We start from the raw sequence: 8,961 nt of genomic DNA on the forward strand, positions 1-8,961 counted from the left end.
CAAAATAGAAATATAAAAGGAAGTATGGAATTGATTAAACATGAATTGGCTATATTTGAAAAATCAAAATTGGCACAGTCTATTAAAAAACCAAAACAAAATTTCTTTGAGAATGCAAATAAACCGGGGCGGTGGCTATCCTATAGGCTGAGGAAGCAGAAGCAAGAGAATTGGATCAATAAATTACAAGATGAAAAAGCTGAGATCTGCTATCAACTAGAGGAAAAGAAAAGGATTACCCAAGAGTTCTATGAACAATTATGTAGAGAAAACCGAGACTATACAAAGGAAGGAATACTACAATATCTGGAAAAGTCAGATCTGCCAAAGATACCAGAGGAAATAAAAGATATGCTCAATGAAGAAATTAAAACATCAGAGATAATTGAGGCAATACAAAGACAAAAGAATAATAAAGCTGCAGGGCCGGATGGACTGCCAGCGGAAATGCGGAAGCAGATAGGCTCACTCTTGAACTTAAAAATAAAGGGGAATCAAAATATTTTGAAGTCTGGAACAGATTTTATGATTGGTATAAGACAAGGAGACAAGACTGGAACAAACTGTATATATTATGATTGGACAGAAGGATAGACAATGTATTAAGTAAGCTAATTGTTAATGGTTGAGACTAGCTGTATATAATGTGAATGTATGGTCACTTCGACTTCGCGGTACTGCATTGTTTTAAATGTAAAAATAATAAAAAAATATATGTTTTTAAAAAGATGGTGTCCTCAATGGTGCGACTGAAGCTCTGCAAATAAAAACAGTCTCGCTAGAACCTCCACAGCCACCATCTTGACTTTTTTGACTGCACTTAGCGGAGGGTGGAGGGGCTGAGATCTACTTTCTAATCTCCTGATTGTCCCTATTGCCCTTTTTGTAATGTTTTCCAATCATCTGAATCCTTCTTAAAAAATGATGCCAAACCGGACATAGTATTTAAGGTGGGAGTTGGACTATTAACATGGAGGAAGTTTTTGTATATTGGGGAAAGTAGAAGAGAGAGAGAAGTACCAAATCAACCAGTGCTGATTGCTTCAGCCACAAAGTTTCTAGGAACACCCTTGACCAGTAAGATTTGGAAAGCAATCATGGAAAGGCCTTTTACAAAAGAATTGGTGTTTTCTAGTTGGGAAATGCAAACTTGGTCTGCAAGTCAACAACCAAGAATTCCCAAAGCCAAGTAGCCTATTTTCCCAGGTAAAGGCAATCATAATTTATTAAATGTATATGCTGCCCGATTCCCAGTTATTCTGAGGATTCTTTAGGAAGCACAGGTAGCCCTTAAATTAGGACGTTAATTGAACCCTGCAATTATAGTTATGAGTGGTGAACGTCATTAAGTTCCTAAATATCACAGTTTGCTTCTTATTATGTTACAGGTTGATTATGATCTTGGTCATATGAACAAGCTAATTGCATTGGTAATGTGGGCAGACTCCTGCCCGCACCTCCTTATCTTTCTTGGTGACTTTATTTTTTTTTATTTTTTAAAAATTTTTTATTGAAGGTTATAAAAAAAGGCAAGATTTACAAAATACAAAAAAAAGAAGTAGAACTCATTACATATTTACAGCGCAAACGGCAAAGATTCATACATATGTATACATAGTTCATCTCACCTTGCCTAGTATAAAACTAGGTTACTAATTCTATGCAGGTATTTATAACGGATTTTTCCTATCAGATCATCAAAGTTTTTTCAACACTGTAGTCTATTGATATTACTTGTAGGTGAATTCTCACCTCTAATACATTTCTTATCTCATTTGTTACTTAGTCTTTGTATATTGTATATTTAAATTGTTACTTAAGTCATTTTAAGTTAATCAAATATCTCATTTTATATCTTAATTCTCATTGTCTTTCTTATCAAACCATTTGTATAATTTCTCCCAGACTTTGTAGAAGTCTGTGTCTTCTTTTTCGTTAATCAGCATTGTCAATCTATTCATTTCCGCTATTTCTAAAATTTTATTCATAACCATTGTACTAGTGGGGGCATTTTCTTTCTTCCAGCACTGCGCATATGCAATTCTTGTCGCCGTCAAGATATGGATGAGTAAATATTGATTAGTTTTAATTATTTTTGGATCTATTATCCTTAATAGAAACATTTCCGGATTGAGGTTTAATTTAGTTGACATAATTTCATTTAGCCACTTTAGTATTCGCTTCCAATATGTCTTAGCCACCGGACACGTCCACCACATGTGGTAGTAAGTGCCCAGTGTTATTTTGCATTTCCAGCATTTGGCCGATGATTTTGTGGAAATTTTTGCCAGTCTTGTCGGAGAGAGATGCCAGCGGTAGAACATTTTATATACATTTTCTTTGTAGGCCGTCGACATCGTTAATTTCAGGTTCCACTCCCATACCCTTTCCCAATCATCTAACTTAATTGTGTGGCCAATATTCTGGGCCCAGGTTACCATAACTTCTTTCACTCTTTCTGTTTCCATTTTTCCAATTAGCAAACAGTTATATATTTTCGAGATTAATTTCTCGTCTGGTCCTATTAAAATTTTATCCAATTCCTGGTCCCTGTCCTGAAAGCCAAATTGTGCTAGATCTGATTTCTTCATGACTTTAATTTACCTCTTATTAATTGGACCCTAAACTAATGTACAACCGAACCTATATATGCAACCCTGTACAATGTTGTTACAACTCTGAGGCTAGATCAATTGATAACAAACAACACCAAGTTCAACAACTGCCTAGATCTTATCTTCTACAATAGTTTAAACTCAATGTATGGTCTACAAGTTAAAGGACCTTTTTCCAACAGTGACCACAGCATGATTGATTTTGTCTCAATTTACATCCTTGCAAAGAGGGTCATAACAATGGGACACCAAATTATAACTTTAAACAAGCTAACTAAGATCTCATAACTGCCGACCTCACATCTCTTGATTGGCACCTTCTGTTCACCGGCTGCAATACTGCAGAAGATTATTATTTGCTTTAAATCAATACAGTCATTAAACTACATGTACCATTAATACCCCCCAAAGCCAAAAAACAAATTACCCATAACAATAGGAAAGGTTCAATCCAAAAAAAGTCCCTCTGGCGAAAACACAAAACTGGTTATGTAGCTAATTTTAAAGCTACAAAGCCTTATGCTGCCAGATAAAGGCTGAAAGCACCAATTACCATTGCAAACAAGAGGAAGAGCTATACTCTCGAAATCCACCTGAGCCTTCTATAATTTCGTAAATGCCAAATTTATAGACTCGAAAACTATCCCTCCCCTAAAAGAGCCTAACAGGGAAGGCTGTAATGATGAAGCCATTAAGGCCAACCTCTTTAACACGTTCTTTGTTCTTAACAGTTTAGTCTTCGTCAACTGCAATGGTTTCTGCCGCACATTTCCTAGTCAAACCACAACTAATTGCAACGATGTACTACATATTGATTTTACAGTAGGTAACATTGAAACGTCACTACGCAACCTTAAGCCACCTCTATCTATTGGCCCTGACAGATTATGTCCCTACTTCTTAATAAAGCTTTCCACTGAACCCCTAAACACTTTCAGATCACTTGTAAAGTCATGGAATCAATTATAAACCAATTCATCACCCTCTACTTAGAGACAAACAACCTGCTTTCTAACAAGCAGTTTGGTTTCAGGAAAAAATTGTCCTGTAATTTGCAACTCCTATACTGTAGAAACATTTGAACCACACAACTTGACCAGGGTAAAGTAATAGATACAATTTACATAGTCTTCTGCAAAGCATTCGATTTAGTGGTACACAACAAACTACTGTTAAAGCTAATCTCCTATGGCCTTTCTGGATCCTTGTACGAGTGGATAGCCGTGTTCCTGTCAAATTGGCAATAAGTAGTCAAAATCCCTATCAAATCCAGCACCATTTAACAGCTGTGTCTCCCAAGGCAGGATTTTAAAATCCACACACTTTCTATTTGAAGTTTGAAGTTTGAAGTTTCATTTGAAGAGCCAAGGTGGCGCAGTGGTTAAATGCAGCACTGCAGGCTACTGCTAGATCAGCAGGTCAGCGGTTCAAATCTCACCGGCTCAGGGTTGACTCAGCCTTCCATCCTTCCGAGGTGGGTAAAATGAGGACCCAGATTGTTGGGGGCAATATGCTGACTCTTTGTAAACCGCTTAGAGAGGCCTGAAAGGCCTATGAAGCGGTATATAAGTCTACTGCTATATTTTATTTATATGCCACCCTATTCCCTAAAAGGGACTCAGGGCGGCGAACAACTCCAACGGGAAGGGGAACATGCAATACAAAATAGGCATTTAAAATAACCAACAAACCACACCTGTCGAGAAGGGAAGGGAGCTCATCAACCCCAGGCCTGCCGGCACAGCCAGGTCTTAACGGCTTTTCGGAAAGCCAGGAGAGAGGTGAGGGTCCGAATCTCCACGGGGAGTTCGTTCCAAAGGGACATATTTTACATAAACGATCTTTGCGATCATATTATAAGCAGCTGTGTCCTCTTCGCCGATGACATAAAGCTATTTAACAACACTGACAATGCTGATGCCCTATAAAATGACCTTGATCATGTGTCAGGATGGTTGTGCAATTGGCAACTCCAAATCTCAACTAACAAATGCTCTGCCTTACACATTGGCAACAAAAGTCTGAACACCAAATACAAATTCGATGAATATGACCTCATAGATGACCCTCATTCTGTCACGGACCTAGGAATACTCGAGCTAAGCTCCAGAGCTCACTGTAACAGCATTGCCAAAAAGACATTGAGAGTTGTTAATCTAACTTTGCGAAACTTTTTCTCTGGTAACATTGTACTTCAAACATACAAAACCTTAGCCAGACCAATTCTCGAATACAGCTCGTCTTCCTGGAATCCACACTGTATATCGGACATAATTGAATGAGTCCAGAGGTATTTCACGAGAAGAGTACATTACTCCTCTGCTCACAACAGAATCCCTTAGGCCACCAGGGTTGAAATTTTGGGCTTGGAAAACCTGGAACTACGCCGCCTACGGTCTGACCTGAGCTTAGTGCACAAGATAATCTGCGATAACATCCTACCGGTTAATGACTATTTTTACTTCAACTGCAATAACACAAGGGCTATCAATAGATACAAACTAGGAAAAGATTTGGGTGAGAAATGTAAAATTTACACAAGCCCAAAACTTGAGAGAAAAATTTTATAAGATGTTTTATAGATGGCATTTAGATCCTTAAAAAATGGCTTCTATGTATTTGAACTTACAGCCTAAATGCTGGAGATGTGATTGTGTGGACGCTACATATTTTCATATATGGTGGACTTGCAAAAAGGTTAAAGCATTTTGGATAAAAATATGGTGGATTATACAAAATGTTCTTTAAAAAAAGGATAAAGTTTGCCCCTCAGTTATTTTTACTAGGTATATGTACTGACTTTAGAGCGGTAGAGACTAACTTGATTTTGCATTTAATAACTGCAGCTAGACTGTTGGTGGTGCAATACTGGAAGAAGGAAGATTTGCCTACTATTCAAGAATGGACATTAAAATTAACAAACCTAACAGAGATGGCCAAAATATCTGCATATCTTAAGGACCACTCAAACGAGAGATACAAACTGGAGTGGAAAAGATGGATTGACTATACTCAAAACGAGTATGGGACTAAGAAATTCCAGCTAGCTTATGATTAGAGATCAGGAATTATAAATTATCTAGAGTTAGTCCAGCAAGGAGGAGCTAGAGTTCAATGGAAATACGTTATTAACTATCTTTTTTGGTTGTTGTTTTTTTTAACTGTACCTTAGATTCTCTTTGTTAAAGATTTATACACTGCATTGGTTCTGGGAAGTCGGGGGGAGGGGGAAGGTTTGGGGAGGGTTTGGGGGGGAGGGGGAGGGGTGAGAACTAAACATTTGTAAAAGTTTTTTTTTCCAAAAATGTTCAATTAAAAAAAAATAGATACAAACTAAATGTAATCCGTTCTAATCTTGATTGCAGGAAAAACGATTTCAGCACTAGACTAGTAAATGTGTGGAACACGCTATCTGATCCTGTTGTTAGTTCCTCTAACCCCCATACCTTTTACTTTAATCTGTCTACTGTGGACCTTACGCCTTTCTTAAGAGGTCCCTAAGGGGGTGTGCATAAGCGCACCAGCATGCCTACGCCCCTGTCCTACCGTCCCATTTATATGTACTCCTTTTATGTGTTTATGGCTATGTTTTGCTTATTTATATCCATTTATTTGTGCTATATGTTTTCATTCTTGTTTCCTTGTACTTGTTGACAAAGAAAACAAATGAAATAAATAAATAAATAAATAAATAAATAAATAAATAAATATGCTACAACGTCCTACCTGTCAATGACTACTTCAGCTTCAACCTCAATAATACACGAGCAAACAATAGATACAAACTCAAGTATAACCGCTCCAAACCTGATTGCAAAAAATACAATTTCAGCAACAGAGTGGTAAACGCCTAGAATGCTCTACCTGACTCTGTTGTTATATCCTCAAACCCTCAGACCTTCAATCTCAAACTGTTTACCATGGACCTCACCTCATTCCCAAGAGGTCCATAAGGGAGCGTGCATAAGCGCTCCAGTATGTCTACCGTCCCTGTCCTACTCTTCCCATTTATTTGTACTCATCCCCTTTGTTCATGTCCATGTTTATACTTACATATGTTATCTTGTACATGTTTGACAAACCAAATTTAAAAAAAAGAGGATCACCAAATGACTGGACCTGGTTTTATCATAATAATACACAAAGGACTAGAGTTTATCATAGGAATGATTGCCACAACCCGACGCTTTTTTTGCAAATGATCAAGGTGTTACGCATTGAGAGATGTATGATTTAGATAGTTCACTGAGTTGATCTTGGCTTTTCTTCAAACAACTAAGCAACAATAGGCCGGATGAGTATTTGATGGGAAATTTCCAGGCAATCCTATGAGTTAGCATCTTTAGCAATGCTGTGGTGATAAGCAAATACCCACAGGGAATAGTAGAATGATTCTGATCTGATGCGTTGTCATTCTTTAATTGTCATTCTTTACTTTATAATACTGAGTCAAAGGTTACTGGAGAAGTCCCAAAGATGCTTTTTCAAGAGGCAACTGGACTCAATGGCTTTTTCTTTGAAGACATTTCACTTCTCATCCAAGAAGCTTCTTCAGCTCTAACCGGGGTGGTGGGCAATGAAAGGATTTATATTCCTTGCAAACAGCTAGTCATTTGAATGGAGCAGAAAACATCCTGTCGAAAGCACAGCTGCAACTTCTCAATGAAAGAACAAGACATACCATAGCACAGTCCTCTCAGCAGTTCCAAGACGGCTCCACAAACATTTGCACCACTCAGGTGACCCTGAGGACACAGATAAACCTCCAAGTGGCCTCAATGACTCTCTAAAAAGAAGGAAAATGACCAGCTGTCCACAAGGAATACACATTCTTTCATTGAGAAGTTGGAACTGTGCTTTCTGCAGGATGTTTTCTGCCCCATGCAAACGACCAGCTGTCTGCAAGGCATATAAATCCTTCCATTCCCCTCCACCCAGTCAGAACTGAAAAAGCTTCTTCAATGAGAAGTTAAATATCTTCAAAGAAAAAACAAGAAAGTCCAGTTGCCTCTTGAAAAAGCACCTTTGGGACCACTATGATCTAGATGACTGAGAATCTTCACAGACAGTTACTGGAGAAGGCAATCATTTTCCATTATTTTTTTAAAAAAAAGAATTACACCTGACCATCTTCTATCTATTAAAGCAGAAATCATTCTTGGCCTGATTTTGACTGCTGATCTCTTAAGTGCCATAAATCAAATGGCGAAGTTTTGTTCCAGTATTGTTGGAATTTCATAATGATGCTCCTTTGAATGAAAGTTTCTAGTTTCCTTTGTGTGTGTGTCTGTGTGCCTTCAATTCATTTAGTATTCCTAGTATTCCTATACTATTCCTATTCATTTAGTATTCATAGCCCCTATCTGGACTAGTCCCTGCGGTTTTTTGGCAAGGCTTTTCAGAAATTGTTTTCCATTGCCTTCTTCCTAGGGCTGAAGCGGTCTGACCCAAAGTCATCCAGCTGTCTTTGTGCCTAACGTGAGATTGGGACTCCCAGTTTCCCACTTTCTAACCTGATGTCTTAAGAATTTAAGAACTAAGCCAGACTTCTCTGTTCTTGACATGCATTAAATAAATGGTTTGGAAAAATCATACTGTAGAGTTTTAGCTGCCTGGTTTTCTTCTAAATGTAAATGCCAAAATTTTGGCAAAGCTTTCTTTATCCATTCTATCCAGTCTAGTTTAAAAAAAATGAAACCAGCTTTGAGTAATGATAGAGTGCAAACTGATAATTTTGATCTTCATTCAGAAAAAATGAATTTATTAGTGGCCTTGCTAGATACAAAGCATATTTCTGAACAAAATACAGACAGCTTTTTTTTGTTGTTAATTGGATGAAAACATATTATTCTAATTCTTCAACCAAAAGAATTTACTCACAAATTAAGATGTCTCATGAAATTTATCAAGGAAATCCTTAATCTCCTCTTATGTTTAAGATGCTTATGTTTGAAAGTCAGCTTAGTCTACTGGAGTACTAGGACTGCCTTAGGCATGAAAGCCAGCTGGGTAACTTTGGGCCTGTCACTAACCCACCTCACTGTGTTAGAACATTAGGTATGTTCTCTGATTCAAGTTATTCATAAAAATACTAAAGGCACGATATGTATAAACAAATAAATGTTCACTATAGCAATATTTATCAACATTATGTGTAATGGAATATTGACTGGTTTTGTCTGATCAGTGTATCAAAGCCCCCCCCCCCGAGCATAAATAAAGCTGATCACAGATTGTTCTCTATGCGAATAATACATTAAGTCTTATTCACTGTTACAGTATAAATGCTCCATACCAAAATACATTGATACAGCTTTGGCATATTATTAGGTTACTCAGATAATTA

The sequence above is a fragment of the Thamnophis sirtalis genome, unplaced genomic scaffold, assembly GCF_051295495.1.
Source record: "Thamnophis sirtalis isolate CommonGarterSnake01/CBP01778 unplaced genomic scaffold, rThaSir2_p1.2 scaffold_3, whole genome shotgun sequence".
In the NCBI taxonomy this organism is placed as follows: Eukaryota; Metazoa; Chordata; class Lepidosauria; order Squamata; family Natricidae; genus Thamnophis; species Thamnophis sirtalis.